Here is a 13,575-nt window from a genome sequence, read left to right on the forward strand (position 1 = left end):
ACTGTTTGGTTGCCAGGGCGGCGCGCGGCGGGGCGCGTCAGGGACGTGACGTCCCGGCCCGGCTCCCCGCGGAGACGCCGCGAGCCAGCGCCATGACGCAAGAGCTTCCGGCCGTGCCCATATATGGCAAAGCGGCGGCGGCGGCTTCCCCCGGCGGGCGCTGGACGTTGGGCCGCGCGTGAGGCGCTGCGGCGGGAAGGTTCCAGAAGGGCGCGAGGGCGGGGCCGGCGGCCCCACGGCGGCCGCCATTAGTCCTGTCAGGCCGCCATTACGCCTCCCCGAGGGGCCCGCGGCTCCGTGGGCAGCCCTGGCTCCACCTGTGCTGCTGGGCTGGCTCCGCTTAGCGCCAGAGATGATAAATTGTGACACTTTTAATCTCCGCACGGCCCCAGATGAAATAAAATAGTGATATAAATATATATACACGCACATATTCACCGCGCTTGCAGTACTGCAGCTCGCCCGTGAAACCTGCCGGCCTCAGGGCAGCTGGTGACCAGGCACCGGCGTCCTTGAACTCTGGTTCTGCTGGTTCCCCAGCCAGGTGCGCTGTCGTTGTTTCGCCGATAAACCTGACTCTTCTACTTTCACTCAAAATAGAGCGGGAAGCTTGCCAGAAACGGTCACCGGAGCCAATGGGCAGCTGAGAATAAATGGATTGTTCAGAGAAGATAAGGGTTTAGGGGAAAGAAAAAATAATAAAAAAAAAAGTTCAGTGCTCGCTGTGGAGGAATTTGGGGAGGTTCCTGTGCTCAGTGTTCTGAGAGATTTACCAGAGGGTGTGTTTAAAGCCAAAGAGTCCACACAAAAAGGTTATGAAACAAATAAAAAACACCGAACAGGCACAACTGGGTAATATTCATGCAAGGTTTCTAAGAGAAGTTAAGATTTAAGTAGCTGGGCTGCCTACTGGCGGCTAAGTGTAGCATCTCATTTAGAAGCGCTTCAGTATTTGGGAATGGAAAGATAGTTCATGTGCCAGTTAAAGTGCCCAGAAACGTTCTGGAGAGCTGCCGACCAACGAGCCAGCTATCTGTACCAGGCAAGGTAGCGAAAGCAGTTTAAAAAGGCAAACTATTGAGCACAAGGAAAAAAAAAAAAGTGTACCAGGTGAGTTGGCAGCTTTTCTAAAGCATTCCTCACACATTGAAGTCCTGTGAAGAGTCAGCGAGCGTATGGAAAAGAGATTCCCCTGATGTCATTTGCTTGGGTTTTGAGAAAACATTCTTTAACTTCTATCAGCAGAAGCTTCTGAAGAAACTAAGGTGCTATGGAATAAGAATAGAAGCTTTCACATGAGTAGATGAGGCTGGTTTAAAAGATGGGACACTAAGAACAAAAAAATGTTTTCCTAGGTGGAAGGCGTCTTCATGTGAAGTTGCACAAGGATCTGAATTGGAGCCTGGGGTCTGGAACAGGTGGTAAATAGTGAGGTGACTGAGAGGAAGTCGAGTAAGACTTGACAGTCTGCGGGTGATGCAATCCTATGTAGGTAAATCCGAAGTGTTCCAAATAGGGGAAAGACAATCCTTACTCTACATATTCAAAAACAGCCTATAAGCTGATTTATCACTTAGAAACAACATCTTGGCATCATATTAGTTCCCTGAAAATCTCAGCTCAAGGCTTGGTAAATAAACAAATCAAATGTAAAGAGTCAAGAAAGACCTAGAGAACAAAGCAGAAAGCAGCATTCAAAGCACAGTGCAAATCCGCGGTGTGCCCGTGCTTTGAATGCTGTGTACAGTTCTGATCTTATCTTCAGAAGGATGCGAAGCTGTGAGAGGTGCAGAGAAGTAAATAGGTGTTCGGAGGTGTGGAACAGCTCCCGGGTGAGGAGCAGTTAAATTAATGAGGGCTCTTCAGCCTTAAAGAGACACCTGTCAAGATAAGAATGATGACATCAAATGAAAATTAGGGAAAATGTGAGTTGAAAACAAACTTACGGGGCTTGCTCGTTCCATATCGTGGTTACTTGTGGAAAACCTGGTCGCATGAATTTGTGGATAACAGAAGTTTGCTTAAGCTCAAGAGGAGTCCAGAAAACAAACAAGAAAAAGCCAATGAGTACTGTTAAATACAAAAATAGCTCCTTTGGCTGAGGAAGTTTTGATTTTTCTAAATTTCAGGGTCGTTGGGGAATATTCTGAGGATGCAGCGTTACACCCTTACATTGTGCTTACGGCCTTCTTTAGGTGGTAGCTGTCAGCCAGCGTCAGAAGACTGGATGACAGCAGAGGGGGAGAAGCAGAGGAAGGGAAACTTGGTCTGATCGGCTATGACTACTCCTCTATTGTTTTGTAAATACTTAGCTAAACTTTCGCTCTTACTCTGTGCTTCCTTACTGAGGTAGGATTTGAAATTTGTTTAAATTATTACAAAATGTGATCTCATATGTCTGTGCTTCTCATCCGTTCAGATCTTCTGCTGATAAGGTTGTTCTTGTGGCTTCCGGTGAGCTTTCCAGTCATAGTGGTTATACTGGTGACCCGGTGAGACGCTGAAGTGAAACCAACAAACACTCATTCTTCTGATATGGAAACAGCGGATATCCACAAGGGACCTGGATGTTATATCAACAGGATACCATGGGAAAACAAAAGAAGGTCATAACTAACATGTGGACAAAATATCTTTATTGTTTCCAATTATGGAGCTCTTTTTTTTTCTTTTTTTTTCTTTTTTTTTTTTTTTTTCTTCAGAACAACAGATTTTTAGCTCCTCTTCACTGATTATATTGGAGCTTTGTTTTTGTACAAATATTTTGTAGCTTGATCCTGTTGGCTAAAGCCAACCAGGTGCAACTTTAAAGCAGTCATTTGAATTCCAATTGCACCACAGCCTCCATTTGGTAAGAATTCAGCTCCTTTTAAATAGCCCATCTTGAATTTTCTCATGCTTGGAAATAAGGGAAATGAAACAGACTCATCGTACAGTATTTATCTGTTGTTTGCAAAAGGAAGTATTTGTTTTGAGTAAGTAACAGTGTTACAAAGTCCATAAAATACAGTAGCAGTGTCAGACCTAAAGCACATGGTCTAAATTGTGTACAGTTCGGATATTACCAGATCATTGAGGGTTTAAGTAAAACATTATTTTGACACTGCTCTGATGTATAGCGGGTGTTTCAGCATCAGAATGATGTAGTTCCTGCTATGAAGCATTCGCACTGTAATAGTAGGAGAAATGGCAGTTGCCAGTAGCACACAGCAGAGAGGACAAGCACTGTTACAGCATTTAAGCATGTGCTGTGGCAATTCAATTAAAACAGTAGCGTAACCTAATCATGATGTGTCACTAACCTCGAGGACACAAAGGAAGATAAACTGAGGTAATTTGCTGTCGTTACATAAGAGTTGAGTGCAAAGCCAAGAATGGGGTTTCGGCACAGATAAGGATTTCTCTCTGAGACTTTCAAAGAATTCAGCTCTTCACAGCTTTAACTCTTCACAGGACTTGCAGATCCTCCCCCCAGGTTTGTCAGCAAGTTCCAGGTGGTCAGGTGCCACAAGCCTGGGCTCCCGAGCTGTGCCTGGGGGTAAGTAGCAGAGAGCTTGGGACTGCTGATTTTCCATCCTGCTCTGTTGCACAGTAATAATCCTAGTCCCTGAAATACTTTTGGGCTGTGCCAATGAAGCTGGGCTCCCGCCGCTCTCCCTGGTCATCCAGCAATACCCTAGCAGGTTTCATACTGCGTTTCCTACTTCATTGCACTTTGGCATATGACAAGTCCTTGACTTACCTCATGGCTGTGTAAGGTGTTTAATGCTCCAAAAATAACCCCGGTGTCTAAAAGAGCTTGGCAAACTACCTCCAAATCATCCGACTTATTGGGTAGGATTTAAGGGAAACATGAAATAATGTATTTCACTAAAAGGTAGGTAGGTAGCTGTGTTTGGAGATGAATATGGTGAAATAGCACACAAGAAAACATGATACTCTGCCTGACTGCTTATCTTCCAGATCTTTGTTTCAGCCTGCAAGCTGAGCTGAGGGGCATGGCACGCTGATGGGGTGGTTTCCACAGCTGTCAGAACTGCAGAATGATACTCAAACAGGCTGCCTCCCCCAGGAGGCACGTTCCTGATTAGGAACATCCATATGAGAAAAGTTGTATTTATAGTCTGTATACCCCTACTTGCCTAAGGACCTTCTGAGGGCAAACGCTTCGCTGGGCATGGCTTCTGGCTCCTGATCCCAGTACATTTAGTCAAGACGTGAACTCGTAACTGTCTTCCTCATGAAACACCGTTTGTTGTAGCTCTAGTCCTTTTTGTGTGAAGGCATGACAGGAGCGCAGGACTTCTGCTCCTTACGCCTGGACAGTTTTAACATGGCTTCTTGATAAACCCGTCATTATAATGTATATAAACTTCTTTGCCAAGAAGATTTTAGCACTTCAGAGTAGCAATGTTTTAATTTTTCCTCTGAATTTTTCTAACCTATAATACGAGAAACGCTTCACAACTATCTTCATGGCAAAAATGCACGTAGATTATTTGCTGGTTCCTTCTGGAGAGGAGATATGAATAAGACAGTTCTGGAACTGTCAGTGTCTGTGCGTTTGTGATCAAAGTGCCAACCAGTTCCATTTGCTGGATATGTGGAAGTGCATATAAGGCCATGTAGTCAAAACCCAGCAAAATCTTCTTCCAAACCACTTTAACTTTAGGACCAAAGTCTGCATTATTTTTCCTCTCCATGCCGCATTCTCACTTGCTATTGTAACATCAGACAGTGGCTGCTGCTAAAGGCCTGAACTGTTGCATGCATGTGAGAATGATTACCATAGCTAATTTAAGGCACGTGTAGTTGCACGGGGAGTGACCTCACAGCTTCCAATCTTGTCATAAATACAGCTTAATTACTGGATATTGAATGACAGATTGTGCCCTGCAGGCGATCAGACACAGAACGTGGTAGAGACCAGCTCTGACTCTTAACCAAAGGTTTGTATTTCCTTTTAAGATACATCATGCACTGGAATAATCATCTGTGTTTATGAGGACAAAGTATTTATTATTATATAACGATTTCCACCTGAGGATCTCTTTGCTCCTTATGGGCACTAATGATTACAGCGCTCTGTTCTATTCTGCATCTTACCATGAGCTTTCTCAGTGTAGCATCCGAGTACTTTCCCATTAACCTCAAATGTGACTAATACGCAAATGTGTGGTTTGTTCCCCCCTCCTCTCCCCGGTGGATTCTGGGTTGCAGTGTGTTCACAACACCGGTGGAAGAAGCGTGCCTTGCGATCTGGAGGGGCAGGTCCTGAAGTGTCCCTGGGGAGTTCATTCTCCCAATTTGGACAGGTCCCCGGAAAATGGGGTCTATTGCACAGGCAAGCATTACGTTATTGCAGAGTGCTCTTGCACCACAGGTAGTTGCTGATTACAGTCTATCTCGGTGTCCCAGGTGACTTGTTTTCGATACGCTGGTGCCAGGCCACCAAGTGCCTCGAAGGTAAGAACCGAGTTTAACTGACTCAGCTGCCCTCCAGCAACACATGAAGTAGGTGAAGAGTGTGATTCGTGTTAGCAGCCAGGTAAACTGAGGCACTGAAACTGCAGTTTCAGGATAGTTTAAATGAATCTGCATTGGTGATCCTGCTGTGTTCGCTACTCTGATTCGTGTGGTTCTGTTCCCTTCCTGGCTTCTGCACAGTTACTTGCTTGACCCCTCAGTGAAATGGTTCGGGAAGTTACACTGGCACCAAAAAATGTTTTTATGTGGAAGGGTTAAATTCCAGCTGCACTTGGTCCCTAACCAAGGCTACTGCAGAATCAGTCAAATGCTAGTACAGAGCAATGGCAGATCCTGCAGCTGACGGCTGTATCGACGTGTGTGGGGCAGCACATTGAGGACAGAAGTGATTTGGCTAAATTCAGTTTGGGAATCCTGACTCCTCAGAGCATCTGCCAAAACCCCAATGTTTTACCACGAAGGTGCTCAAACACTGCCGGAGGTTGCCCACAGAGGTTGTGGAACCTCCAGCCTTGGAGGCAGTCAAAACTCGACGAAGCCCTTTGAGCAGGGCTGGGCTAGCTCGCCTCCAGAGACCCCTGCCTGCTGATGCGATACGTCGAGTCTATGATCAATGGGATCGGTTGCGTTAGGAGAGCTACAGGAGTAACGTGGTGGCGGCGGTGCGTGTGAGAGCAGCCCAGTGGTAAGGCACAGGGCTTGTAATGAGGAACTGTTCCGGAGACGTGAAACATCTCTGAGTACCTCCGCAATCTGCATGACGTACGCGGAGAGACCTAACTGTAGCAGTTTAAAATACCATCTTTGCGCTCTGCAGTGGGTTTATAGCTCTCTTTGGTGACAGAAAGGAGTCCGTGCTGTACCCTCCCCAGTCCCTAACCCTGTTAGCAGCTGTGGAGGAGGGCTTGTGCGGAGTTCCCAGATGCCGAGTGGCGAAGGCTGAAGTTCCCATACCTCCTGGAACACGTGTGTTAATCCTGGCCAGGAGAACGGGGTGGAGAGACTGGCATGGGAATGCCTGAAACCACCCCAGCTGGTTGCAACTTACGTGTTGTAAGTCAGACCCCCGAGGCAGCGCTTTTAGGCTCAGCCGCCTCTAAGCCCACGTCTTTGGGGTCCTGAGAAACATCACCCATCTGCTGGGCATTCTTCCTGCCATGTCTGAATTCCCCTACTTGTCAGGCGTGTACAAAGAGCCATATCTCAGGAAATGGGCTATAGTTTTTACTGGAACTGACCGAAGCGAGAAAGTGTCTGTGAGGCTTTAGTTTCAGGGCGGATGTGCAGCAGGACCCTACCCTCTAGCAGAGCCGTCCCGTACAGCGGCACAAGGCCGCCCATGCCCCCCGGCTTTCCGCAGTCCCCTCCAGCTCCTGCACCAGTGAAGTCTCGGTGCTCCCTGATTCCATCATTACTCCCGCAACGCTCTGCGCATTTCTGAAAGCCGGAGCGCCTGGGGCCGGCGGTTAGGTACGAAGCTGAATGTCAGTTTTGGCCAAGCGCCCGTTCAGATCTCGGGATCGACGAGGAGGGGAGCTGAGCAACGCGAGCCCCGCGGCCCCGCACGCTGGAGGCAAGGAGCGGCGCTCCGCCCCGACGGCGGCGGCATCCGGCCCGTCTCGGCAGTCACCGCGGCTCCGGCTGCCCTCTGTCGGCCGCCCGCCTCCCTGCCCCGCCGCCGGGGCCGGGCGCGTCCCGCAGGCTCGCGGCGATGCCGGCGGGGCAGCGCTCCGTGTGCCCGCCGCTGCTCCCTGCTGCTGCCTGCCGGGCTGAGCAGAGGAGCGGCGGCGGGGGCTGACCCCCGGGGCCGTCCGGCGGGGTTGGGTTGGCTTCGCGCAGCGCCCTCCGCCTGGGGTCCAACATCCCTGGCGGCGGAGACGGCACAGCCTAAGGGCGACTCAGTGCGTCGGCCGTCCTCACCGTAAAAAAAAATAAAAAAATGAGGCTCCTGAGTTCATGCTTTGAAGGGTCAGTATTTCTCCACTGCGCCCCCAAACTTTTTACAAATTCCTAACACTTTTTCGGGAAAGGTGTTCCTCAGCCACTTGGCACCCTGTTGCTTGCAGTTCTTCCATTCCAGGTGCAGGACTGTTTTCTTTCTTTTTCTTTTTTCTTTTTTTTTTTTTTTTTAATTATATATATATATATATATATTGATCTTAATGAGCTTCCTAACAGCCCGTTAATTCAGCCTGTTGGGGTTCCTCCAACCAGTAACCCTGCTGTGTAGTATTTCAGCCACTGCCCCTGATCGGGTATTGTGCATGAATTTGCTGGGCATGTGCTTTGTCATTTTGTTCAGGGCGTTAATAAAATAAAATAAAATAAAATAAAATAAAATAAAATAAAATAAAATAAAATAAAATAAAATAAAATAAAATAAAATAAAATAAAATAAAATAAAATAAAATAAAATAAAATAAAATAAAATAAAATAAAATAAAATAAGTAAAATAAATAATCACAGAGTACTGGCCCCACTATTGACCCGTGAGTGATGCGACTTAACTCTGCTGGTCATCACATAGACTTTGTAGTGCTGATCAGCTTTGAGCTTGGTGGTCCAGCCAGTTTTTCTCCTACCTTATTTATTATTTATGTACCCGGTCAATATCTCACTGATTTGGCTGTGAGGGTACTGGGGGAGGTGGCACTGAAAGCCCCACTAAAGCCGAGGTAGGTTGCTGTCTAAGTCAGGGCCAAGGGGCTGACGTGCAGCAGTACACGCAGGGCAGCAGCTGCTTTGCCAGCTGCCCCAGACAAACCCCCCAGTTCTCTCCACAAAACTTGTACCCAGTCCCTCTCCCGAGCCCGTCTCCTGTCCGCACCAACACTGCTCTTAGGCTGCCCCCTTCACTCTCTCCCATCTGCTTTCCAAATGCTGCCTAGCATCACGCGGGCGCTTCCTAGCGGCAGGGCCAGGTAGGCAGGTAGACTTTTTGTAGAAAGGACAGGTTGTTGATACAAGGCCAGACTTGCCCTGGAGTTCTCTGCCGTGCCGCACATCTGCTGTGCAGTCTGAGAATCGAAATAATTTCTGATGAAATCTCTTGTCCTTAATCCTCTCAAATATGTGCATGTGCTGATCTTGGGTGCAGTTTACCTAATGAAGCTTTGGATAAGGTGATCTGTTCCTGTAAATACCGTGCAGATTTGGGGCCCGGCAACCTCCTATCAGATTTTGCCCTAGGAAATGGTAAAAAGTCTGAGAGAGAGATTGTGGGGTTGGGATCTGGCAGAGATTGCGGGGATAGGATCTGGCACCTGGGAGAAGTGCTGAAGTGCAGCACACAAGGAGTCTGGACTCCCGCAGGCTATGCTAGGGGAAGAACTTTGCCTTTGTTTATTTTGCTAAGTCTGTTTTTTTGACTCTCTGAACCGTGTACTGCAGGAAGGACTCAGGGAGATCTTGGGCCGAGCCTGTTTTGGGCCAGAGAGCCTAATGCTGCCTGGCTGACAGAAGCCAGATCCTCGAAGGAATGTCTCGCTGCAATTAGCATGCTGGCAGGAGGGGTTCAGGTGGCACCGAGAATTGAAGGGCTCTTTGGATACAGAGGAGGATGTAGAGCTTCTTGGATTCAAATGCTGCGCGGTGCTTGGGGTGACTTCCAAAGTAAGTAAACGGGCAGGGAAATACAGCCCTGCAGGAAGGAACCTCAACACTTTCTGCACTAAGTTACTTAAGTCCTTCTGCAAAATGGATGGCAAGAGAAAACATAAGTCCACAAATGGCTCATGACATTTATGTCTTAGCTTTTGAAGCCAGAACAGAAATCCTTGTGTGGTGAGAAGGGGAGTTAGGAGTAAGACATGGGTAAGAGAGTGGGTAGGTGGAAGAGTGGGACGGGGACAGACGCTGAGTGACTTGGAAATGGCTGTGGGGAGCTGAGGAGGTGAGACATCCAGAAGCAGCAGACTTACAGTCCTGCCAGGTGTAGTTTTAGACCAGTAGCTTCCTGAACGTGCAAAGGTCCGACCAAACCCAATTGGCCACAGTGTGATAAGTGCTGGTGCTTTGCCAGGCCTGTAATTGCCAAGGCATTTTCAGAAACAGTCATGGTTCTGGTTACTTTGGTTTCATTGCTGTCACCAAAGATGCATCTATAGGTTTAAGCTAACCCGATCTCTTGACTCCCTTTGTACCTGACAGCCTGGTATGTCCCGCTACTCACCGCGCCACGTCAGAGAACCAAGCCCGTGCAGTTTGAGGTGCATTCGTTTTGTTGCACACACTTAGATTAATGCGTCATTCATGTGCATTAGCATTTGGCTAATACTTCCTGAGGAAGAAGTTTTTCCTTTGCTTCTTTTTACATAGCAATCCTGCTGCTGACAGGCGAGACGTTAAAATAAAGGCTGCATAGCTCTTATTGATTCTACCCGAGACCTTTTTTTTTTTTTTCCTTGGAAGCCTTGCACACAAAGTCTTGCACTGTGCCTTTCAACTCAGGCTCTGGATCAAGTCTTGCAAAGACTGGGTGCAGCTGCAAGACTCCTGGAGGGATTTTTATCCTCACATCAGATGGAGCTGGGGCAAAAGAAAAAAAAAAAAAAAAGGGTAAATCACAGAGCCAGCAACTTTCTTGGCGTCTCTGGGACTGTGGCTCCTCCTGCCCCTCCGGCCTTCAGAAATGTACTCAGCAGAGCTGCCCGCATAGAAAAACAAATGCATCCCAAACCAAAACAAACAGAGTTGGGTGTTGGTAGTGAATGGGCCAACACCGTGTGCTGGCGTCATCTCTGCCCACTGCCAGCACGTTGTCATAGGAACAGCTGGATTATTTTACAATCCAGCTGTGGAGCCAATTCTCCAAAGGAGTAGCCTGGAGGGAGGAGAGAGGGGCGGGCAGAAGGGAGCGTTGCTGCATTTTCTGGTAACTGAAGGGAGGAGGAGTATTAGTGCTGAGAGTAAGGGAGGGATTACAGTGCGTGCCATCTACCATAGCCTGAAACCACAACCAGTCATTTCCAGATAACTGACTCTCTACTCTTAGCTGGATCTGGGAATTAAGAGCTTCCCAGTGGAAGAAAGGGTGAGGAAAAAGGGAAGTATTTTTTGTGTGTTAAAGCTGATAAAGTGTGTTTCGCAGCACGTTGTCCTGCAGTGACCATGGCTTGCCCACTGCGTGGAGTGCTGTGCACCTCTACTGCGCCCCGCCAATCCCAGAAAGTTGGAGCTGATCGAGCGACGGCTGCTAGCTCACCAGAAAAAAGATTCACGACCGTTTCCCTTGCCCTCTAGGAATATTTGTGGCTGTGTTCCCTCTCTGTAAGCTGCTTGGATCGTGTTTTGAGCCTGCAGCACGCTGAGGGCACTGCAGGTACCTGAGCAGAGGCTCAGGCTTTGTGCTCACGAGGGCTGTTGTGCCAAAATGAACACGCTTGATCTGATGGCCGGAGCTTCGCCCTTTAAGGCCTCGTGCTTTAGCAGGTCCCACAGGCTGTGTGCTCCAGGAGCAGAGCCCTGCAGCCACCATTGGGTCACCAAAGCCAGATCCTGCCCCGGTGTGACAGCAAAGCAGCGCCTTGGCGCGACTCGGCCGGGTCTGCCTGGAGGTGCTGGTCCCGCAGGGAGCGCAGGCCGAGGCCAGCCAGATGGCCTGCCGGGGGGCCGGGGGCCCTACAGCGGCCTGGCCCGGGGCGAGAGGTGGCCCGGGGAGGCCGGCAGGTGCTGCAGGCCGGTGGCTCCGGGCCCTGCTCCTGCTGGGCCTCGCGCGGTGCTCCGCAGCCTGCCCTGCCTCGGCGCCGGTGCTTTGGAGATGCCTTCCCTGGGCAGCGCCCTCGCCCGAGCTGGAAGGAGAAGTCCTGTTTTATTGCTGGACTCAGGAGTGATGAGGGCGTGACAGGCGACAACAACAGGATGCCAGGAGCACCGTGATTTTACCTGAGTTCAGAAAGGATGCCGAGCCATTTTCTGTACTCGGCCTTTTTCCTTTTGTGTGTCACGTGCACCCTCATGTACAGATGGTGTGCAGGCTAGGGGCAGATTTGAAAGGGAGATCTGTGCCGTACCTTGCTGGTTCTTAACGTTTTAGAGCTGCGAAGACATGTTTTAGGCACTGCAGTACCTTCCTCCGTCCCTTCTGCTTTCTCCATTCTTCTGGCTCCTCCCAGTGGTCTCTGCTGACCCTGCTGGTGAAGGCTTTCCACCCCTTCCAGAGGGACCCTTGGGAAGCGTTCACATCCAGCCCAGCTTCCAGCACGTGGGCTTCTTTACCAGGGCAACTCCAGACTTAGGAGAGAAGCTCTGGTGGGCGCTGGCAGCCTTAAGTGATTTGCAGGATTTTGATTTGCTTGTGAATATATCTGTTTGACAAATCGACTTCTGGCCTTTTTTTAGTAGCGTGGTTCTGGACCTGGCCCCTGTTCTGGAGGAGTTACCTACAGATGAAAATAGTGCTGGAGAAGAGGTCGGAGTTTGGCCCGTAAAATATGCCAAGGGATTTATTTGCCTGGCATCTAAACTGTCACTTCGGTTATTTCCACATTTGCAAGGAGATGCAGAGATTCCTCTTTTCTCATTGTATTTTTGGTCTCTGCTGCTTCGGGGACATGATTGAAGAGGCAAGATGCAGGCAGTGACTAATGAAGTGTCTCAGATGTCTTTCCATGATGAGACAGCCACCGGTGTGGAAAATGCTGCTCTTTTTTCTGGGGGGAATTTTGTCTCTTGCTGCCTGTTATAGGGAACCCACTTTCTTGTTCTTTATTTTAGCCTTCAGCAGAGAAGGAAGAGGAGGAAAGGGGTTTTCAGGCCAGTCAGCAGGAGCCTTTTTTTCTAGAGCTTCAGCAGATCCTCACCACAGTGACACCCAGGTTAGGCTGTGTTTCCAATTTACCCCCGTCTCAGCTGTTACAAATTTACCCAGAGTGGTCTCCCCGTGCAGCCCACCACCCCTACTGCTGTTGTGAGTAAGCTGTAGCCGAGTGACTTGGAGCGGTGGCAGCAGGCAGCGCGGTGAAGCAGTAGCAGCAGCAGCAGCAGCAGCAGCCCCCAGCCTGAAGATGTGGGGGACATGCAGGCAGGTGCGTTGTTAGAGCATGGAGTGGCTCTTGTGATGGGTGCAATGAGAGCAGCAACCGTTGGGTCCCGGGGTTTTGCGTGAGTGCAATGTAGGTCCTCTCATTGCTTGTGATGCAGCTGGCTTTGGCTTTTATTCATCAAAAGCTTGGTGTTGATGGATAGCAGGGCTACCCATCAACAGAAATTAATGAAGGCTAGACACGGAAGCTGGGGCAGAACGTGGGAAGGAAGCAGAGAGAAGAGAAAATGAAATCTTATAATTGCAGGAGAGCAGGGGAGGTGTGACATTGGCTTTTACGGGGAGTACATTCGCTTGGTGTGGGTCTGGTGAGGAGCAGGTCGCTGGGAACGTTGCTGTTCTGCAGAATTACGTGGGCAAAGCCTGACCCACTCTGGCACTGTGAGGTGTTGTGTGGTAGCTCTGCCCCAGGGGCTCCCATCAGAGGTAGGCCTGTGGCAAGGGGAACCCCGGCCCCAGGAAAGTGACTCAAGGCTCAGCACGTGGGCTGCTGCCCCTGACAGTGGCAGTGGTGTCGTTACTTGTTTTTTCCTAGCTTTGGGACTACAGGGGTGATGCTGGTGCAGGAGCACACACAGCAAGGGCACACGCTGCCACCCGGCCCCTCCTGCCTCTCAAATTCTTAACTGGTACCGTGCAAGGCACCTGGATTTAGGTCTGCTGTAATTGGTGCTGCATCCCCAGAAAATACGCAGTCCAGCCTCCTCCAAATGTTTGCGTGTGGACAAACACATGAGAGGTTTAAGAGCAGGAAAAGCTAATTTTATTTTATTTATTTTTTGCTTCCTGGTTGGCCCCAGCTTTCAGAAAGGTGTTAGCTATGAATCCTGACAATTAACAGACAGTTGGAAAATGTTTTAGAGGGTTGTGGCTATTTTGGCTGCTGGGTAAGTGGGGGTGAAAGCAGAAATTCAACTCGGTGCTATGCTCTTTGTTACTGTCCCTTTTATTATCCTTGTTCCCTTTGATGTGGAAACGTTGGCCACCCTTGCCCTCTGGAATGGTGCTCAGGTGTAATAATGTGGGACATCTGTCTGCTCTGAGC

General features: G+C 49.2%; 1 long non-coding RNA gene across 2 annotated transcripts; it reads left to right on the forward strand.

Moving 5' to 3' along the window:
* The first annotated feature begins 184 nt into the window (after positions 1-184).
* Positions 185-3,106, forward strand: LOC106038769 (uncharacterized). Of its 2 annotated transcripts, none has more exons than XR_007161802.2 (3): positions 185-544; positions 1,356-1,492; positions 2,420-3,106. It is a non-coding gene; the product is annotated as an uncharacterized lncRNA (long non-coding RNA). The 2 variants fall into 2 exon arrangements; XR_001208830.3 differs by having other exon boundaries at positions 186-544; positions 1,356-1,488.
* Positions 3,107-13,575: the final 10,469 nt, after the last annotated feature.

The sequence above is a fragment of the Anser cygnoides genome, chromosome 5 (genome assembly GCF_040182565.1).
Source record: "Anser cygnoides isolate HZ-2024a breed goose chromosome 5, Taihu_goose_T2T_genome, whole genome shotgun sequence".
NCBI lineage: Eukaryota > Metazoa > Chordata > Aves > Anseriformes > Anatidae > Anser > Anser cygnoides.